At 44.9% G+C, this 23,002-nt stretch overlaps 1 protein-coding gene and 1 pseudogene across 1 annotated transcript in view; one reads left to right on the top strand and one right to left on the bottom strand.

Annotated features, from left to right (window-relative positions):
• The window catches only part of HEMB1 (Aldolase superfamily protein), a 32,673-nt gene that overhangs the window by 3,602 nt on the left and 6,069 nt on the right, over positions 1 to 23,002 (top strand). The window lies entirely within an intron of this gene.
• Positions 7,507 to 9,342, bottom strand: LOC147421979 (uncharacterized; annotated as a pseudogene).

Genomic DNA, 23,002 nt, shown 5'->3' with positions numbered 1-23,002 from the left:
CACATCTCATCTCAGATTAGCTGTTTTGAACTATTTGCTTCACACATGGTGGCTCTTGGCAGCCTTCATTTAGATCGATTTTGTCAAATGCTTTGCCATTTGAGATATCGCTTACACGGACACCACTTGTGAGCCGACGCCCTTCCAAGCAGGTATGGCATTTCCTTTGGCAAAACCGTCGGGTTTCAAGGGCAATTTAACGTGGTGAGCGATAAGCTACTTGGCAGAGGAAACTCCAAAGGGAAGGCCGAAGCAAGTCCTGTAGTACCTGGCTTGTGATCTGAGGTACTTGGTAGTTGTCACTCCCATAAATTTTAGCGATGTGGGTCTCTCAAGGGCTCTGCTCTAAGAGAGTAGTTAAGGGGAGACGAGTCCTCACGTAGTCTAGGGGTAACTAGTGACAAAAGCGTCTGCCCTAGGAATATGGGTGCAATTGAAGCTTGTCGTCTCCCTTTCGTATTTAATTTGTATATATCTTTTCCTGCTTTGTTTTTGGGAGACAACAAGGGTACCCATCCCCGACTCCTAAAATAAAACAATCTTGGTATGCAAACAAAATCCTTTGTTGAACCTTATTGATTTCCGACACGCAGACCTTTCCATTTCTAAACAATAGTCCACCTCTCATGGAACATTGTCGCTGTCTCGTCTCTCTAGCACGACTCACTTGGGTCTCCATCACCCAAGCCTGTACACGAGTCGTGCCCTAACTCGACCTCGTTCCATATCTTGCCAAAATAGTTGTCACAAATTACTGACGTGTCAAGCCACTGTAGAACAGAGAAAACTTGCAGATTCTTGGTCGAGGAGCCTTAACTCTAAGATGAAGCAACACAAGTAGTAGAAGCGGCACAAGAAGTTTTACCAACTTGCAAAGTCTTGTCAAGAGGCCTGTTTTTAAAGAAGAGTTCCGACCAACTTATGGGACCTCGTCCGATGGGGCCCAAGGGACCCTAAAGATACTAAAGTAAAGCAAAACCTACGCACACATACATACACACAATACTTCTTGGCGTGGAGCATGATGACGTGGCAACTGTACGGACGCCCGCGTTTTGCCATGTAGTGCCATGTGGGAGATTGTACAGAATTCCGCACTTCACGTTGGTGTGATAACATGGCAGGTTGTACGAAATTCCTTGAAATTGCATTGGCTGCTTGTGGGAGACCAGATGCTTTTTTCATGTATTTGTTTTTCGTAGGCCAAGGGCCTCTAAATATGTGCCATGGGCACATCCTTTGGCATGCTTCGAGGTGAAGGTGCAGAGCGTGGAGTACCGGCTTGTCTTGAGTTGAAGCAATATAAAGAAATACCGAAAGGGGCGCCAACGGTTGGGGCCATTGCTCTATTGGGGTGAAATTCTGCCACTCCCTGTCTTGTGTGTCGTGCATCTCTCTCAGTTCAATTGTTATTTGAAGTGCTTAAAGTTGTTTAGTCTGTTCTTTTCTGTTGGCATGTGGTGCTTGTCCCTGTTAAAGTGGTATCAGAGCTTGAGTCGTGTGCTTTTGTGAAAGCATACCCGTCTTACCAAAGAGCAAAGGAAGCAAGTTGACGCTTCCAAAGTTTACACGAAATTTCATTAAAGAATCTTCGTGTCCCGACTTGGAGCTCGTATGGATACCCGTACTTGGGATACGTGCCTAACCAACCGAAAGATTTAAAGGATGGATACGAACCCGTATGGATATTCGTACTCGAGATACGTGCATAACCAACCGAAGATTTTAAGGATGGCAGCACGATAGTCAAATTTTTTACTTTTTTCGGGTGAAAGATCGGAATAAAGCATTGCAAATCCTACAACAATTCGACAACTTCTATGCTTTGGGAAATTATACAGAATCCAAAATTTTTGGAGGAGTGGGATTTCTTAAAGATAATCCGATGCAATGGTGGAGTTCAATCGCGACACAACCGCATGCGCCAAGGACCTGGCAAGGTTTCAGATAGTATTTGCACGTAGTTATATGATTTCTCTCTTTGAAGTCCGGATCTTGGTAGAATGGGTGTTAGTCCCTTGTTGGATCCAATCTTGCACCCATGGGCCATGATATGACCCAAGCCAAACTCACACCAAGACACACATAGTGAACATACATCAGGGTCACCTCCCAGCCATAGAGCCATTACGAGCTCACCCTCGAGCGTGGGGGCCTGCAGCCATGTGGGCTAGCCTCTGCCACAAGGGCCAGTGTCCCATACCACCGAGCCCACACCAATACGGGTGTGCGGACAAAGCTGCCAAGGGCCAGGAGTCCAAGTGTGGTGATCGCACAAGATGTCTCACAAATGAGGCTCAAGTCCTATTTATAGGACTTCATAACCAAAGGGCCATGTGTACACTGGCCAGCCATAACTGCAGGCGCCCATCCTGATGTTTGGGGACGTAACACTTCCCCTCTTATTTTTAATTGCTGTCCTGAGCAATATCCTCCGTTTTAAAATCAGGGAAGTGATTCCTTAGCGATCTAACTGACTCCTAAATAGCTTGGGACTCAAGACGATGCTTCCACTTGATCAAATATTCGAGGTACAAAGACCTTGGAGTCTTGTGGACCCATTGATGGAGAACCGATTCGGGTTCAAGTGGAATATAACGAGTGGTGTCTGCTAAGTTTGGGACTTGCTCTGGAGGAATTACCAAGTCATCTTGCCTCAACCGTTTTTCCAGACGGCTCACATGGAACATGTCACAAACGGGAGCACATAGCAATATAGAATATACTCGGATAAATAGAATTTATCACTTAATACTGAAGCCCGAGGATACTCAGTTTTCGTCCGAGTTACGACCAGTTGATATTGTGCTAATTCTTTCTATCTTTTGTGGTGCGGATGCCCTGTCAACTACCTCATTTGTGCTGATTTTTTCGATTTCATGCTTCTGTTAGTGCTAGGCTTCATTATGGCTAAGTCTGCCCTTTATCTCCGGAGTCATGACAGAAACTCAGTACGCTGAACTTTGTGTTGATGTATGCTCATGTGTGTGCGCGTGTGGTGTGTGTTGTGTTGGGGAGCATATGTTAGTACCTAGTTCTACACCCACTATTGGGCACTGACGACGTTAGTGGGGTTGTCGTGGTATTTAGTCAATACTATGCATGATGGAGCTGATGGTTATATCGTCTTGTGGGTGAGTACCATGGGTCTATACCTTGCACTTTCCTTCAAGGGTGAATCTAGGCTTACATATATACATACATATATATATACATAGATAGATAGATAGACAGATAGACATACAGACAGACAGTATTGGGGACCAGAAGCTGGGGACCAGAAGCTGGGGACCAGAAGATGGGCTAGTCCCCCCCTGTAATAGTATCTTTATTACTGAGGAGGTCTATACAAGCACTTGAACCGAACGTATTCTCACGTTCGTTCTAGAATAAGACTTGATGGTTCCTGGAAGCCTCAGCTTCCGATTCCTAGGGCAAAACCCTATTCCAAGGAACTTCCGTTCCTTATTCCAAATCCTCGAGAATCAAGATTCTTGCCTCTGGATCTCACCTTCCAAACTCAAGGCATGGCATCCTTGCAACTCTTTTCCGACTCTCTTCTCTAGAGCAGAGTTACCGGGGAACGCCCCCAGCCTCCGTTCCGGCGTTCCGGGGGGCAGTTCCCTTCCCGAACGTTCCGAAACGTCCCGGAACGTCTGACGTTTCGGGTGGCCAGTGCAAACCGGAACGGCCGTTCCGAAACGTTCCGGAATGCCCCTGGAACGGCCAACGGCTACAAACAAATGTGGCAAAAATTGAAAAAATTGAAGTAAATGTTTGGGCTTCTGTTTGAAGTGTGCAAGGCCTCAAGGACTCATAAAATGCACCCCCCTCCCCCTTTCTCTCCACAAGCTAATCCTCAAGGCTCAAGCTCTCTCCCTCTCACACTCTCAAGATCTCTCTCTCTCAAGACTCACTCTCTCAAGGCTCAAGGCTTCAAGCCTTCAAGCTCTCTTCCTCTCCCTCCCACTCTCTCAAATCTCTCCCTCTCCCTCTCACTCTCTCCCTCTTCACTCTCTCTCTCTCTCTCTCTCTCATCATCTAGTCATAGCAAGGTTGAATGGTCTTCAAAACGAGTTTTTTGTGAGTATTAGAGTCAAAGCACTCTAATACTCCTTGTATTTAAACACAAGGAGCTAAAAAATGCACTATTTGGGTGTTTTTTATACCTCCCGTTCCGCGCCGTTCCCGTTCCGGACCCCTAGCCGTTCCCCCGTTCCGCGGGGATCCCGTCGCCGTTCCCGTTCCGCGTTCCGGGTAACTATGCTCTAGAGTCCTCTTCCTGCAGAATAACTCTGCTTTCTTGGACACGAAGTCCTGTCTTGGGAATCTCAACTTCCATATCACATCTCGAGAGTCTACCTCTCTTGGATCCATGGATCTACTTCCCAAAACTCGGGTACGAAACCCTTGGGCTGATCTGGCTCTAGTTCCTCAGAGCGCTTTTCTCCTGCAGAGGCTCATGCCTTCCTCTGCTCCTACTCCCTCACGAAGAGGAAGTACACCTACAATCAAATACTCAGAGATCATAACATGAAAATCGTTACCTTCAAAGTCTCGACGCTCGAAACGCAACTCGGTTCTCGAAAAGCAATTCCCCAGAAGAGATCTCTACATAGAAAATCCTCTCTTCCAATCCTACACACAAAAGAGGTGTGTTTTTGGGTTCCTTCTCGTAAATCAGCCCCGTCTACGACGTTTATGGGCTGAAAACAGAGAAAAACAGCAGCGTCGTGATGGAAAGACGCTCTGTAGGCACTTCTTCGCGAGGGAACTCACGCATTGGGTCCTGGCGACATCGGGTACTCTTGGGGCAGCCATGGGCATCACGGGCAAACGTCTTCTTTGCGGTTGAAATTTGCAGCAACATCTGCTCCTTGCGAAAACTGGTCCTCCTCCTCTGAGTGAGGGCCTATGATGCTTTTATAGCTCCTGGCCACGACACGAACAACTGCTCGCGTAGAGATCGCGGCCGTTTTTTTTTCCCCGCACTGTTCTGCCAAAAAAAGAGAGAGAGAAAACGCTGGCTGATCTGTTGCCTTATTTATCAGATGGCTGCGCACTTATTAAGTGGGCGGCCGGCGTATTTTAAAAATAGTCCGAATCTGCCCAAAAACTCAATACAACCTTATAAGTTAAGAACAATGCTTTCACAGCACTTCCCAGGCTTCCCTGGATGCAATACATGCACAATTGCAATGCAGACATAGGCTTCCTCGCGGGAAAGCATCTGCTTTCCCGAAAAGCAATCCCGCTTTCTCAAAAAGCATTTGTTTTTCCTCAAAGTTTCCTCTGAACCCATCTTCATTCAAGTGCTTGCTTTTCCTTGTGCACAATACCAACACAGTTCAGAATTTTCTCCAAACTATGGATATTCCCTTTCCGATGCACCCGTAACCCACCTTGTGACACATAAGGAATACCCATCACGTAGTCCTTTCCTACCGAACTTACGGTACAATCTCCTTCGCGATGCTCTATGTCACCCATCCTATGACGCATCAGAGGTGTCCATTCCCGGATGGTCGAATACTTCTTCCTGATGCTCCCTGTCACCCATTCGATGTGACGCATCAGAAGTACCTGTTCCTGGTGGCCTTACAGATACAGTGCTCTCGTCATTACTTTGAATGACGCACTAGGAATACTTTGTACTCGGATGTCTCCAGTGAGAAAAACCCTCTCACTTAAAATTCCAATAATTCATATAGAATTATTTTTCTTGGTGTTCCAATCGAGAAAACCCTCTCACTTATAAATTCAATAATTCATTTAGAATTATTTTTCTGTTAGATAAAGCCAATTTAGCAACAGAACACGAGATGAACAACAATGCGTGGAGGCATGTCCAGTTTATAAGAAACCACACTTATCTTCTTTGTGATCTAGAACGGATCACAATAACGAGAAGACAATATACCACAATAACGAGAAGACAATATCGAGCTTTGGCCAGTTCGGATAGTTTCGGAATCTGATTTTTGTGTAAAATTAGCAAAAGAGTGTCAATTTTCACTTGCAAACACACATACGAGAAGAATACGGTCCTTCCTGCAGCCAAGCCGGCTTTGATACCATGAAACAAAACATGCGGCATAGTTTTTCCATACGTCAATCACACGTCGGACGCACACGAGTATGGAAGTACAAAATAAGTACGGATCAGACTTCCGAAAATTCCATACGTCAGTCTTTCAGATAGCTACATACTACATCACCTGGCACCATGTTTAAAACTTTATACACAAACAACCATAGAAACTTTAGAAATTAGAATTTGGAGACTGGCTTGTTGCTCAATCTGCATACGTGATACTGGTGACGATACCGTCACGACTCACTAGTGGGTACACCAAATTCCAACCATTAATGACCGTGTGTCAATCAGGCATGTCGACAGAGAATAAAGAGTGGAGAGATGGTGCCTCTAAGTAATAAAGTAACCTCCAAACAAAAAGGAGTGAGGACTGTAGAAGCAGGCCAAAAAACATTCAGGAGTGTAGTCTCCTGAAGGCTGAATCCAAAACATAAGTAGAGACTTGAGGCTAGAATCTAAACTGTAGAGTCAACAGAGAACACCATACGGCATAAGTAAATGCCCAAAACCATGGTCCATAAGCAGGTGGCCATGCGCAGTGAGCTCTAACTCTCACCATAGCTCACATCCTCATCGTCATAAGCAGCATCATCCTCGTCGTCGTCCTGGTCCTCATCCTCATCCGCATCACCACCAACTGAGCATGATGCTCCAATTTGACTAGTACTAGCAGTGGGAATAGGCTCTATCGCATCTGTAGTACTCTCTGCAATGGCCTCCTGAATCTCTTGCAAGGCAAGCAAGCGGTCCTCATCTTTTTCCTTATTGAGCATTTCCAATGTGACCTCCATTCTCTCATAGCCGCGCTCTTTGATTTTGGATATGAGCCTCAAGTTCGTGTGTGTACACAAGCTTCTCTGTATGAGATGGGAGTAGCCTATTTCTTCTCTTGGTATGAATGAGAGAGAAGGTGCTCCAATTTCTCACATGGAGAGACACATGTCCCTTGAGAAAGCAACCTCAAAGCAAGAGCTTGCAAAGCGGGTGTGCAAGCCCCAAAAGTTTCCCACCATTTCACTCCCTCTTGAATCCTATTTGAATTGGATGAGCAAATGACTTGCTTTCAGCGTCATAAATGTCAAAACTCATCAATTAGGGTGCCTTGCAAGGTCAAATCACCCTTTGTGTACCTGTCCAAGAATGTCATCCATCCTTCATGCACCTCGCCATCACTTTCTTGCCCTCTTCCTTGCCATATAGGATGCAACATGTATCCAACAACATGTAATGGTATGTGCAACATATTCCATCTTGCAATGCATACATCCCTAATCTCTCTTATCCTTGCAGCATCAATGCCTTGCATCTTTGTTGCAGGAAACGTTTCCTACTTGGAAACGTCACTAGATAGAAACGTGAGGAAACGGCAACACCAAACCCAAGGAAACGTCGGGGGTAGAATGAGTCTCTACTATCTAAAATGCAAATTTCTCAATGAAATGTAAATTATTGAGACTTACCACTTTGAAGACCAGCATGGCTGAGTCTTTGAACAAATAGAAAGCAACAACTTACAACACCCAAACTTTAGAGGCTAGTAGGACAAAGTGGACACTAGTGATTAATCAATTAACTGATGACACAACAGTTACAATGGGAACATATCATCATCCTCAAAAAAACCATCCAATAAATCCCCATCCAATACATCCCATGCCTTGCTTGGACGTGAAGAATAAGAAGGTTGTTTGCGTGAAATGAGCCTTAGATTGCTGTGTACATAGACCAAATCATCTGCCTTGCTGTGCCCTAGCGGTTACGCTTCAAAGAATGTATGAAGCCATAAGTGGACCAATTCCTTTCGCATGCTGAAGCGCTTGAAACTTGAGACAAGACACGAATTGCAAGCCTTTGCAAATTTAGAGCTCCTGTGCCATAGTTCTCCCACCATGCAATAGGAGAAAGCTTTTGCATGTCACCAAAAGCTGAGGTGTCTTCAAATTCTCCTTGAAGCCCGATGTAGTCTGACAATTGAGCCTTTAACGTTGTCTTCTCTGCCTCATCCCTGCCCACCCTATCCAATGTCTTTCTCCACCCTTTCATGACCTCCTTATCTTTGTATGGCTTCTTTGAAAATAATAATGGGTTCAGAAGAAAGGCTGTGGCATGAAGAGGAGAATGAAGCATGTCCCAGAGCTCTTGTGCAAGCTCATGAATCTCCTACATGGTGGCCCCATCTGCGTCTTCTTTCAAAATCTCCTTGATTTGCTCTAGCATCTGATCAATGGCCTCATACACCACACCCATGATGGGTTCATCCCTGTCAACCACACGAAGCATTGCCATGACCGGCCACAAAACCTTGACATATTTATCTACATTAACCCAAAAGTCACCTGATAGCACCCGTTTCTGAATGGTATCAGCTTGCTCATTTTGTTTCTTCCACTGATCCCACTCCTCACTAGTGACTAGCTGCTTCAAGGGGCTCTTTACCCTCACCAACCGATGCAACATCATGAAGTTTGAAGCGAATTGAGTGTCAGCAGGCCTTACAAGCTTCAACTTAGAAAACTTACTAAACATAGCCCTGGTTGCATCGTGGTTGGAGATGACTTGCTGGACCTCCTTCCCTTCATTGATAGCTTTGTCCATCCACCCTATAAGAGCCAAGTCCTTCAGCAAAAGATTCAAGTAGTGAGTGGCACATGGCGTCCAAAATATGTGTTGAAATACTTCCTCCACTAGGTGTCCAGCAAGCTTGCAATTGGCAGCACTGTCAGTAATTACCTGCACAACATTTTGCTCACCTACCTCTCTAATTACGGCCAGAAGTGCAGCAGCTATAAAGTCTCGTGTCTTCGAGCTGCCTGAAGTATCAATAGACCTCTTGAAGACCATACCTCCTGCACTCGAGACCATAAAGTTTATCAAGGGCCTCTTTGCTGCGTCTGTCCACCCATCTGAGACTATGGAGCATCCAAAATGTTCCCAGCTGGACTCTATACCTGACAGTTGATGACAAATTCTACCCTTTTCCTTGTCTAGGAGCGTTGTGCGAATCTTTTCATAGTTAGGAGCCTTGTATCCCTTACCAAATGAAGCAATTGCACTCACCATGTCTTGAAAGTAAGGAGATCTTGCAAGAACAAATGGAAAACCACATGCATAAAAGCATCGACCAATTGCCTCATCTACTTCCTCTCGAGATGCATTCTTGAACATACCTTCCACAGAAGGTTGTGTAGCTCGTTTCTTGTTGAATGAGTCGTTGGTCGTCTTTTGCTTCTTGGCGGCGCTATCATGGTCTTCTTTAGTCAAGCTTGCTTGCTCTTCGGCTGAGATCTTGCAACACAGTTGGATCCCCTGGTTTCTGATGCCAAGAAGATGAGCCCGTACATGTGGATTAGAGCCAGCAAAATGTAGCTTGCAAAAGGAGCACGACCATTTCTTGCTGCCTCCCTTCGCAAATGATGCATTCGCAGCCACATACTTCCACAACGGTTCAGGAGGTTGAGATGACTTAGGCTTGAATGGCGTGAAGAGGGGGATTGCTGATGAAGAAGGTGAGGAAAACATGGCTGCATTTGTGCAATCAAGAAGGGAGAGGATATCTACGAATAGCTGGTTTGTAGGCTTTCTCCAATGCGAGTTTCTTGGTGCAAAGCCAAGGGGGGTAGGAGTCAGCTTAACACATCGACAGTGTGCAACTCTATGACGTATTGCATCTCCAAGGGAGAGGAAATATTTGGGTTTCAGAGGGCACTTGCAGGGCTCAAAAATAACACTTCTAGGCACACAATTTAAACAAAAGCAAACAGGTTGGGGTGCACAATTGGAGCAAGGGCATGATGTGTCCTCCTCTGTGGGCATGAGAAGAGGCAGGTGATTTATATATATCTCTATGGGCAGGTGATTTATACATCTCTCTCTCTCTCTCTCTCTCTCTCTCTCTCTCTCTCTCTCTCTTTTCCCCAATTTTGGAAACTCTCTGCCTTGCGTGGAATCACCCAAGCCAAGCGCAATTTCAGCCCGTATGTGGTACAGCCCAGGCCACGCAAGCCAATTTCAGGCCACGGCGTCGTTCTCCGTTAAACGTAAGCCATGCAAGTCAATTTTCCCCAAAATTAAGCCACGTGGCATTTAAAAAAGGTCCTTGCATTTGAATCCATTTCAAAAGCGTTTCCAAAGCTGGGAAATGTTCGTTGGGCTGAGAAACGCTGAAACGCCGTTTTTGGGAAGAGAGGTCACGTTTCCTGCAACACAGCCTTGCATGTTTTCAATTTGCTCTACCATGCGATATGTAAGCTCGTACATAAGCCCCATGGTGGTTCAATGTAAAGTGCAGCGGAATGAATGTTGTACTTTCCTCAAGATGAGTGCTCCGTAATGTGCTCAAGGTTCCTTTTGTTCTTAGGAAAGGGAGAGCCTTCCGTTCTTATTGACAGAATGCAATGATCACTAACAAAGTGAATGGACACTGTGCATGAGAGTGTGTGAGACTGAGAGATATAGAGAGAAGAGAATACGACACCAGAGACGTTGTAAAACCCTCCTCCGAAGGCCCCACTCTCGTTGGCGAAAGTGGTCTACTATTGATTGCACAAACTGGTACAAAGTGGATGCATGTGACTGACGTAAGTCTAGGCTAGGTTGATGTCGTCGACGGGGGTGACGAGACCGATTCAAGGGGTGAAAGCGGGTACACTTGTTCTGCTGTCCAAAAACGCCAGGGGCTGAAATCTGCTGCTGCTGAAAAACGCTGTTTTGCTGCCAACAAAAACGCTGATTTGCAGCCGTGAAAATGCTCCAAAAAAATGCTGGTTTGATTGATCCGGAATGGCTGAATTCTTGATGCTTTGATCGCTGATTTGCTGAAGCTCTTGCACTGCTGAAAATGCCGAGAAAAGGCTATGTGGCTGATGTGGAAAAACGCTAGGGGTTTTGGAAACTTGTGCCAATGAAGCCTGCTGAAAACGCTAATGGTGAGGGTGCTGATGGCGATGATACCTTGCTGAAAAACGCTAGGTGCTGGGAGGTCTTGGCGATGAGGACCTGTTGATGAAAACGCTAGAGGATGCTTGCTTGGAGGAAATCGCCCAAGGGTTGGTCTTGCTGAGAGAGAGGGGGAACCTGTTGCCTGTGGCCTTTGTTCTCCTTGCTCTTTTGCCAAATAGTGCTAGCCTTGGTTTGCTTATATATTATCTTACCCAATTTTCCCTACTCAGTTCCCAACAAAAGTCACTTAAAATAATAAGTGAAAAATGTCAAAAATAGGAAAAATAGGTCAAATACATTGGAAAATTCCCCTGAAGGATTCTGATGGGAATGCTTATGATCATGCCGTATGCAATCAGAGGATATGCATCAACACTAAGTGCTGGGCATGCAGGGTCTGCGAACAGACTCACAAAAGTGCCAGAACACTTGCTAATCTAGAGTGATTGGACTGACGGAACCCTTGTTATGAAGTAGCTTGTCCACGGACACATAGGGTTGGATGTGTCACGCGACATCCCCTCCTTTTTAAAGTGAGGTACTGGTACTGAACTGTTTGGCGTCGAGGGAGATCGCCAATAGCATCCGAAATCCTTGAAGGGACTCTTCGTCGGCCCACTCTAATGTGTGGGTCGTGCAGTACTTGAACTTCATAAAGGTCTGCAACGCTTGCTTCTTTGGGCCGCGCCGAAAGCGACACAAAGTTTTCTATGGCTCTTTCAATGCTTCAACTTCGTCGAGAGTCATGCTTCTTTCTTCTTCAAGAATCTCCATGGCTGAAAATTCTTGAAACCATTTCCAACACAAAACCATGAACATACCTATTCCATGTAAAGTGAATGGAAAAAATCTTGTCTTCCTAAAAGACTGTGCATGCAATGTAGATGAGCAAAGAGACGGAGTGCCAAACCGTTCACCACACACATGCAAACAATGAGATCGAATCTTTCTCTTTTGATCTAAAGTAATCAACTGTGGCGATTCACAACGAAAATGCCCATGCTTGGTGCTCATACTTTCATGTGCTCGTTCTACGAATGTGTCATGCCAAGGAAGAGACATGGAATGTGACTTCCTTACATACATACTTTTCAGCTTTTCATGAACAATCCGCATACATTCGTGCTCATTCATGAGTGAAACGTGCTCAACGTACAATATGTCATGCCTAGGAAAAGGGATTGCATAAAGACGCTGATACAATAAACGATGACGATGAAATACTCGAACAATGCGTGCGTACTAATCATGCGAACACATAATACTTCCTGTGAGGGTTCTTTGGACCGAGGCTCGAGAGCCAAGATCGGTTCTTCCTGAAGGGGTGCTTTGGACCTAGACTCGAGAGCCAAGATCGATCCTTCGTGATTGATTGAATCTGCAACGAGGTTAGCTTCGCTAGAAAAAGCATCAACTAACTCATCATCCTTGTGAACAATCACGTCATCTTCATGCATGCTTGTGAGAAATCACATATGGAGCATGCAAATCACCATGCTTGTCAGTGTCATCCAAATTATCATGCTCATCATTATCATTCAAATCATCCTGCATGTCATCATGCAAATCCTGTGTGTCATGCTTTGGAGAGGAAGAGACTGAGAGAGTCTCCTTCTCTTGAATCCGTTCAATCTTCGCTTGCACATTAGCAATGAGAGAGGGAGAACGAACAGGTTGCTCTCCACGAATGACAATGGGAGAGTCACTTTTGGCATTGAAAGTGAACGTATTTTCCGCCCAATCAATGAGAGGGTTATGCTCACGAAACCATCGAATGCCCAAAATCATATCACATCTTGTGAGAGGAGAGACAAAAAGTTTTCTATGGAAAGCAGCTTATTGAACTTTAAACAACACATCAAGGCACTCTTTCGTGATGAGAGAGTCCATATCGGGAGCGAAGCCAGAGACCTCGAGAGGAGATTTCTGACTAACCTCTAGGCGGGCTCTCTCAACAAGAGAGGGACTGATCACATCATGCATACTGCCTGGGTCAAACAATATGACAAAACGCTGTCCCGTCATATGACCATAACATTTAATGAGAGACTCATCCATGGGGGGGTGGGGAGAAACTTGGGGCACACTCGTGTTGTCATTGATTGCATTGACAGAGGAAGTGGGTTCTGTGGATTCTTTAGATTCATTAGAGTCAAGCTTAGGACATGTTCTTTTTATGTGACTCTTAATGTGACAATGAAAACAACGACCTTCCTTAGAATAAGTGCTTTGCTCTTCCGACGTGATGTATCCTCCTAAAATTCCTTGTGCTACCTTTTCATATGGAGTGAGCTTAGGTTTAGCAATTGTGTTAGTCTTACCCTTAGGTCCATTTTGAGAGTTCTTTTCTGAGAGACTGTTGGAAGATTGGTTAGAAGAGTTACCGTTCTTACCATTCTTACCGTTCTGAGAAGTCTGAGAGGTACTTGTGGAAGTCTTGTTCTCCTTAGGCTTTCCCTTGTTGTGCTTCATCTCCTGTGCGAGAGCAATCGCTACCGCCTTGTTGAGATCGATTGGATCGAGCACCTCGACATCGTACTTGATATACTCATCCAATCTGTAAAGGAATGCCTCTTTGCGCTCATCATCCGACTTGCGTAATTGGGTACCTAGCTGCAAAACACGATTAGAGAAAGACATAACTGGCATATCATTTTGCTTGAGAGCGCGCCAATCGTCCTTCAATCGTGCGAGGTACTGAGGTGGCATAAACTGCGCCTTGATCTTGTCTTGGAAATCAGCCCAATTGAAGGAAAGGGGCGTGAATTCGTCGGCTTCTTCTAGGTGCGCAACCAACTGTGCCTCTTGCGATGCGTGGTACCAATTTATGGCATCACTGGCAAGGTACATGTCTACCGTCAAAACTTTTCTATTTCCTGTCTTCTTAGTTGTCGCAAAATAAGCATTAAATTGATGCAACCAAGAATGAATAACCGTAGCATCCATCTTACCATCATACTTACTGAAAGTCAACTTCTCTGTGACAGGGTTGTTGGAGTCCGCATCCCGGCTTGCGCCACTTGAGGAACTACTAACATCTTTGGTTGGTTCAGACTTCGAGGCAAGAACTTGTCGAACCAATTCTTGAGTGCGTAGGTCTCTTTGAACCTCACGATCGGCCTCCAAGGCCGCTCGTCTTGCTCCGGCTTCCTCCTTTCTTTGTGCTTTTCTTTCTTTTCATGCATCGCGCTCGCGTTCCAAAGCAATGCGAGTCGCTTCTTGTTGTGCCAGCGCAACGTGATTCGCTTCTTGTTGTGCCAGCGCAACGCAAATCGCTTCTTGTTGTTGTGCCAACGCAACTCGATTTGCTTCTTGTTGTTGTGCCATCATATCCAACATCGACTTGACCATCGCCTCCATAGGATTTGGTACAACTCGTGGCGTAGATGGAGAAGGGGGAGGGTCGGAAAAGCCTCCTGGTGGGGAAAAATCTTCTTCGCCACTCCCATGCTCACCACTTGTATGCGAAGTATCCATTCCGCTTCGGGTGATGACCATGCACTATGATCTTTGGTTCTTAAGTTCACGAGGAACTTGGGTTCTTGCGGGTCTTGGGTTCTTGGGTTCTAGAGGGTCCTGAGGTTCTTGAGGGTCTTCTTTTTCTTGCAATCTGTCTTTGAGAAGGATCTTCTCTTCACCCGAGTTCTGCTCTTTTCCGCGGGCGCACCCCTTGGCGGCCTTGCGCTCACACCAAGGTTGCTTTTTTCCACCTCACGTCGATTGGCCGGTAACTAAGTGCACGGTCCGCTCTCAATGAGTGAAAAGAGGCACAAGGGGAGGTTGGACAAGCCCTTCTTTCTTGGGATTTCTGTCACTCTTCAAAAACAAGATTAAGAATCGACACGCCCAAGTGAACTTGGGTTCGTGCGACCTCAACAAGCAAAAAAAATTCTTGTGATTCTTGTGGTTCTTTCCTCGAGTGCTACATAACACTGCCAAAGCTCTGATACCAATGTAAGGTGCAGCGGAATGAATGTTGTACTTTTCTCAAGATGAGTGCTCCGTAATGTGCTCAAGGTTCCTTTTGTTCTTAGGGAAGGGAGAGCCTTCCGTTCTTAATGAGAGAATGCAATGATCACTAACAAAGTGAATGGACACTGTGCATGAGAGTGTGTGAGACTGAGAGATAGAGAGAGAAGAGAATACGACACCAGAGACGTAAAACCCTCCTTCGAAGGCCCCACTCGTTGGCGAGAGTAGTCTACTATTGATTGCACAAACTGGTACAAAGTGGATGCATGTGACTGATGCAAGTCTAGGCTAGGTTGATGTCGTCGACGGGGGTGACGAGACCGATTCAAGGGGTGAAAGCGGGTACACTTGTTCTGCTGTCCAAAAACGCCAGGAGCTGAAATCTGCTGCTGCTGAAAAACGCTGTTTTTCTGCCCACAAAAACGCTGATTTGCAGCCGTGAAAATGCTCCAAAAAAACGCTGGTTTGACTGATCCGGAATGGCTGAATTCTTGATGCTTTGATCGCTGATTGCTGAAGCTCTTGCACTGCTGAAAATGCCGGGAAAAGGCTATGCGGCTGATGTGGAAAAACGCTAGGGGTTCTGGAAACTTGTGGCGATGAAGCCTGCTGAAAACGCTAATGGTGAGGGTGCTGATGGCGATGATACCTTGCTGAAAAGCGCTAGGTGCTGGGAGGTCTTGGTGATGAGGACCTGTTGATGAAAACACTAGAGGATGCTTGCTTGGAGGAAATCGCCCAAGGGTTGGTCTTGCTGAGAGAGAGGGGGAACTTGTTGCCTGTGGCCTGTGTTCTCCTTGCTCTTCTACCAAATAGTGCTAGCCTTGGTTTGCTTATATATTATCTTACCCAATTTGCCCTACTCAGTTCCCAACAAAAGTCACTTAAAATAATAAGTGAAAAATGTCAAAACTAGGGAAAATAGGTCAAATACACTGGAAATTTCCCCTGAAGGATTCTGATGGATTCTGATGGGTTTGCTTATGATCATGCTGTGTACAACCAGAGGATATGCATCTACACTAAGTGCTCGGCATGCAGGGTCTGCGAACAGACTCACAAAAGTGCCAGAACACTTGCTAATCTAGACTGACTGGACTGACGGAACCCTTGTTATGAAGAAGTAGCTTGTCCACAGACACATAGGGTAGGACGTGTCACGTGACATTCAAGACTATGTCTTTCATTGCCAAAATGTCAAGTTAACAAAGCAGAGCGCTTGAAAGCAGGAGGAATCTTACATCCTTTGGAGATTCCCAATGGTAAATGGGAAAGTATCTCTATGGATTTTATTGTGGGTTTACCAACCACGGTATGAGGTCGTAGATCGGTTGACTAAACTATGCAAGTTTATTCCATCCATGTCAACCATAAAGACTCCAGAATTAGCTAAGTTATTTGTGGACAATTTGTACAAGTTGTATGGATTGCCAAGTAACATTGTGAGTGATCGTGATCCCAACTTTAACAATCATTTTTGGAGGGTTGTGATTAAACGATTGGGTACACAACTTAACTTCACTACAAGAGATTATCCAGAAACAGATGGTCAAACTGGATGGGTTAAGCAAGTGCTAGAGGATATGCTACGAGCACACGTTAACAAGAAACAAACAGACTGGGAAGAGTACCTACCTCTTCTTGAGCTTGCTTACAACAGTGCTAAGCATGTCACGACTGGATTTAGTCCTTTCACGCTAATGTATGGTTTTCAACCTAGGTCACCAGTTATGGTGGGGTTGGTGTCATTAGCTAGTGGCAATTCCATTTTTGTTTATTTTCTCTTTCTTTGGGGAATTTCATTTGTTTTACCTTTTGGAAACACCCCTCTGGAAATCTAACTGCCCTACATTGCATAGCCAGTGTGGAATTGTTCAGAGAGACTCCAGGCCTAAGGGCTAAAGAACACTAAGGTTGGACAAGGACTATGGTTAGCCAAAGTGGGGTCATTGGCCAGCCAAAGCGAAATCCTTTGCTACATAGGCTACATTTCAGTTCTGGGTGTGGCTGCAGTGTACAAAGAGGGTCAGATGACCTAGAAGAATGTAATGGCAGAAACTCCTAAATTTTAGGGACTGCTATTTTTGGACGGCAAAATATCTTCGCTTCATCACGTGCAGTTTGACATGGGGATCATTTTGTTACCTGTGGCCAAGTCAATAGAGGTTGCAGGTGAGATATTTTTAGATCCGAGGGTCTAAAGCGGGAAAATGCACAGATGAGTGACACTTGGCACTCTGCGGCCAGTTTACTACTTAAAGAGAAGGCAAAAACGTGATTTTCAACTGTGAGCTCATTTTTGAGTGCTGTCACAGGTGGGAGAGCTTCAGTGGAGTGCTGGCTTACCCTCTATGTACAGTGAGGTGCAGGATGTCATGACGTGCACACCTCTCACTGCTCTCTCTCTCCCCTATTCTTTATGGTTATGCCCCTCTAGTGGGCTCATCAGATTGACCATGTATAGTCTTGTGGTTTGATGCTCTATTGCTGAGGCAAGAGCCTCCCTGAACAGGAACAGGAGTAGCTAACTGCTACTCCAAAGCAGGGAAACGAGAGGGTGATAACCTCTCAAGTAAACACACAAAAATCAGCACTGTTTTATTGCTGATTTTGGGCTGTTTTGGGACTGTTTTGTGCTCAGAATCATGCCAGAATCAAGGGGCACGTAGTCCAAGGCATTGGGAACAGTGCAAGGACAGTTGACAATTGAAATTAGGTCAAAAACAGGTCCTAACCAGAAAATACAGCGGTCTGAAATTTACCGTTTTGCAGCCGTATGGATGCCAGATGCATTGGGAACAGTGCCCAATTGTCAGAGAACACTTTTGAGAAGTGTTGGGGCTCAAAACAAGTGAAAAACCAGAAATTCCAGCGAGCTGTAATTGCTCTTTTTGAGTTGGAATCAGAGGGTTTATGCTAGTGGAAGTGAGTTCCAGCAGGGGAATTGGTTTCGCGCAAGTTTTGGGGTCGTTGTGTTGCCAAAATTTAGCCAAAACAAGTGTTGTATTACTGGATACAGATTAGGATTCCCGGAACTCTGATTTTTGTAGATTTGGGACTGTTTCGATGCCCTAAATCCTTCCAGATTCAAGGGGCAACTAGCCCAAGGTGCAGGGAATAGTGCAGGGGCTACAAGGAGCTGAAAACAGAGAAAATCCAGTCAATAACCAGAAATTACAGAGGCTGGTTATGCTTTGTTTTGGTCATTTAAAGGTGGAATCCGGACAAGGACAGTGGTCTCCTTAGGATTCCCTACTTGCAAATTGTTTTGGGCAGGGTTCTGCGTCGTTATGCTGCCCGAATTCCTCCAAACAGGATAGAAACTGCGAGATACAGGTTAAGAATTGCGGGATACAGGTTTAGTGCTATAAGCACTCTTTGTACTTCCTCTTAACTTTAAAAGAATAAAGAAATACCGAAAGGGGCGCTTATTTAGGGGCCAATCTAGTGTCTGACTCGCATACAGATGCATTTTAGCATCTATATCCCATTCCCCTCTCTTGTGTCATTATAGCACAGGTAGAATAGACGACTAATAATGGGTGAAAGCTAAATCAAGGTTTGAAGTAAAGTCTACCGCCCTTTTTGAAGTTAACAGGCCGGTTACATGGTTCCATCGACGGGATATCAATCACTTTTTCCTCAAAAAGTGAGCGTTGGTCAGTTTGGGTTAAAGACACAGAGAGAGTTTGGGATGACCTTGAAAACACAGAGAGTTTGAAAGTAGATCGAGTGGATTTACAGGTGAGAAAGGCTACGAGTCTGTCTTTGGATTTACAGGTGAGAAAGGCTACGAGAGTCTTTCTTTGGATACAGGATGGATGGCAACAAGGAAGAGGGTTCCTCTTCAGAGGATAGACAGCCTATTTCAGCTGCACATGAAATTGGCGAGAGTTCAAGCCAAGCACAGAAAGCTTTGCAGGTTGTTAGTGCTGTGACCATGTTCAAGCAATTGATGGAGAATGCAAGATTTATGGAGTTCATACAATCTTCATCAATAGCACATCAAGTTCAAGGCAGTTTTGGCATGCCAGGAACAGTGTTTAGGGGTATGCAAGGCATGGTGCTCAACCCTATATATGCAAACATTGGTTTGCACCCAGGATTTCAGGGCACACAAGGTCAGTTTGGGGTGTCACAAGGCAACTTGGGTATGGCTGGTTTTTCAATCCCATCAGTGAATATGACACCTGGACATCAACATGTTACTGGCCAGGGAGTACAAATGGCTCCCACAGGTGTACCCATTATGCAAATTGTCTCTTTTGACAATTTGGAGTCAATGGATAAGCTAAAGCCATACAAAGAAGATGGTCAGTGAGTCCATTGACACATTCAATGGCTTTGATGAGAGGACAAAGGTTTTCTCTTTCCTCGAACAGTTTGACAAAGCATTTGTTGAAAGGAGCATTTAAAGTCAGGAAAGCTGCCACTTTTCTGAAAAAAAAAATGCAAGTCAGTGGTGGAATACACTGTTGTTACAAGGACAGACTCCTTCCACTTGGAATGATTTCATACAGGTACCGAATTAGCTAAAGGCTAATTCAAAACAGGTATAGGATGATTTAACAAGATTTCTTGCGAGAAATCTCGTGTAAATCAAAGGGTAAGTAGTCCTGCTGATGTAGAAGATCAAAGGCTACGAATTGGTGCGATTGGCACGCAAAACAGAGCCCGAAAGAAAAAAATACGGCTTGCTGTATTTTTCTACAGATTTAGGATTTTGACCCTATTTGATGCCTTTTTGTCCCAAGAGCTTCGGGGAAGCTAGAGGACAGTAATACAAGTGATCTGGAGCATTTTAGGAGCTAAAAACAGAGAATTCAGCGTGCTGAATTTCCAGGACAGGTTTGCAAAAGTGCTCTATTATGTGTGGATAATCACTTGGATATGCGGATTTTTGGTTGTGAAGGTTTCTACTACAGTTATGCTGCCAAAATTGGGTCAAAAAGAGAATTCTCAGCCCAATAAAAGTGACAGCATAAGGGTAGATCACAAGTTAATCTCCAAAGATCAAGATGAAGAGCAGAGAAAGATTGTTTTCGATGCTCAGTATGCAAATTAGTGATATTGCATAAAGGGTGAATTTGCCTGAGAGTTGGAAGATTCACAATGCGTTTCACGTGAGTCTTCTCAGACCCTATGTGGGTGATGTGCTAGAAGATATGCCAGTTGAAGATCAGCCGGAAGTCGAGGAACTTGACGAGATCTTGGTCCCGGAACAGATTTTGGCACATAAAGAAAGAAAAGAAAAAGCAAGGTTGCAAGGTGCTGTTTGGTAAAGTTCAAAAGCTATTCACCTCTGGATGTCAAGTGGATGGAAAAAAGTGAACTTGCAGAGTCACTAAAAGTATGGGAACTTAAAACCTTGGTTTGCAACCTACCTTGACCCCTTGAGATTTAGAGCTACATGGATTGTCAGTGTGACAATCGCTTCTGAAAGAAATGATGTACATGTTACTTACAATGAGCTCAAATGAAGTGCATGTTACATGAATGTTAGAGCTGTACAGATTGTCAGTTTGGCAATTGCTCTTATGGAATGTCCAAAAGTTTGTTTAGTGCTATAGAAGTGAGTATTTCTTGTCAGTTTGTCAAGGGTACAACAATTATTTCTATTGAAGAGTACATGTGTAACTGCATTCTTAAACTGTCGGTTTGGGTATGCTCGAAAGGTTACTGGATCCAACGTGTACTAAAAGACGGTGGCAAAATGTGACGCTTCCATTTTGTCATTGGAAAGTTATGGACTCAAAGCGATGGCAGAGTGTGACGCTTCCACTATGTCATTGGGACAGGGTTCACACGCAGGAAATACATGTGTCAAGGAGGTGTTGACTGTGAGCATGTATGCGTCGTACATGTGTCAACACGGTGTCCGGACACCCGAGTGCTCACTGTAAGCATGTACGACATAGGTGCAAATGAGGACGTTTGAGATTTCAAGAGGGGTGTATGCCACCAGTCAGTGGCAATTCCATTTTTGTTTATTTTCTCTTTCTTTGGGGAATTTCGTTTGTTTTACCTTTTGGAGACACCCCTCTGGAAATCTAACTGCCCTACATTGCATAGCCAGTGTGGAACTGTTCACAGAGTCCAGGCCTGAGGGCTAAAGAGCACTAAGGTTGGACAAGGACTATGGTTAGCCAAAGTGGTGTCATTGGCCAGCCAAAGCGAAATCCTTTGCTACATAGGCTACATTTCAGTTCTGGGTGTGGCTGCAGTGTACAAAGAGGGTCAGATGACCTAGAAGAATGTAATGGCAGAAACTCCTAAATTTTAGGGACTGCTATTTTTGGACGGCAAAATGTCTTCGCGTCATTACATGCAATTTGACACGGGGATCATTTTGTAACTCTGTGGCCAAGTCAACAGAGGCTGCAGGTGAGATATTTTTAAACCCGAGGGTCTAAAGCGGGAAAATGCACAAATGAGTGACACTTGGCACTCTGAGGCCAATTTACTACTTAAAGAGAAGGCAAAAACGTGATTTTTAGCTGTGAGCTCGTTTTTGAGTGCTGTCACAGGTGGGAGAGCTTCAATGGAGTGCTGCTTACCCTCTATGTACAGTGAGGTGCAAGATGTCATGACGTGCACACCTCTCACTGCTCTCTCTCTCCCCTGTTCTTTATGGTTATGCCCCTCTAGTGGACTCATCAGATTGACCATGTACAGCCTTGTGGTTTGATGCTCTATTGCTGAGGCAAGAGCCTCCCTGAACAGGAACTGGAGTAGCTAACTACTACTCCAAAGCAGGGAAACGACAGGGTGATAACCTCTCAAGTAAACACACAAAAATCAGCACTGTTTTATTGCTGATTTTGGGCTGTTTTGGAACCGTTTTTGTGCTCGGAATCATGCCAGAATCAAGGGGCACGTAGTCCAAGGCATTGGCAATTCCATTTTTGTTTATTTTCTCTTTCTTTGGGGAATTTTGTTTGTTTTACCTTTTGGAAACACCCCTCTGGAAATCTAAGTGCCCTGCATTGCATAGTTAGTGTGGAATTGTTCAGAGAGAGTCCAAGCCTGAGGGCTAAAGAGCACTAAGGTTGGACAAGGACTATGGTTAACCAAAGTGGGGTCATTAGCCAGCCAAAGCGGAATCCTTTGCTACATAGGCTACATTTCAGTTCTGGGTGTGGCTGCAGTGTACAAAGAGGGTCAGATGACCTAGAAGAATGTAATGACAGAAACTCCTAAATTTTAGGGATTGTTATTTTTGGACGGCTAAATGTCTTTGCGTGATTACGTGCAGTTTGACCTGGGGATCATTTTGTTACTCTGTGGCCAAGTCAACAGAGGCTGCAGGTGAGATATTTTTAGACCCGAGGGTCTAAAGCAGGAAAATGCACAAATGAGTGACACTTGGCACTCTGAGGCCAGTTTACTACTTAAAGAGAAGGCAAAAACGTGATTTTCAGCTGTGAGCTCGTTTTTGAGTGTTGTCACAGGTGGGAGAGCTTCAATGGAGTGCTGGCTTACCCTCTATGTACAGTGAGGTGCAGGATGTTATGACGTGCACACCTCTCACTGCTCTCTCTCTCCCTTGTTCTTTATGGTTATGCCCCTCTAGTGGGCTCATCAGATTGACCATGTACAGTCTTGTGGTTTGATGCTCTATTGCAGAGGCAAGAGCCTCCCTGAACAGGAACATGAGTAGCTAACCGCTACTCCAAAGCAGGGAAACGAGAGGGTGATAGCCTCTCAAGTAAACACACAAAAATCAGAACTGTTTTATTGCTGATTTTGGGTTGTTTTGGGACTGTTTTGTGCTCGGAATCATGCCAAAATCAAGGGACACGTAGTCCAAGGCATTGGGAACAGTGCATGGACAGTTGACAACTGAAATTAGGTCAAAAACAGGTCCTAACCAGAAAATACAGCGGTCTGAAATTTACTGTTTTGCAGCCGTATGGATGCCTAATGCATTGGGAACAGTGCCCAATTGTCAGAGAACACTTTTGAGAAGTGTTGGGGCTCAAAACAATTGAAAAA

The sequence above is a fragment of the Adiantum capillus-veneris genome, chromosome 27, assembly GCF_014529385.1.
Source record: "Adiantum capillus-veneris isolate H3 chromosome 27, ASM1452938v2, whole genome shotgun sequence".
In the NCBI taxonomy this organism is placed as follows: Eukaryota; Viridiplantae; Streptophyta; class Polypodiopsida; order Polypodiales; family Pteridaceae; genus Adiantum; species Adiantum capillus-veneris.
Note: the sequence above shows the minus strand (reverse complement) of the source record. Positions and strands in the feature narration are given on the sequence as shown.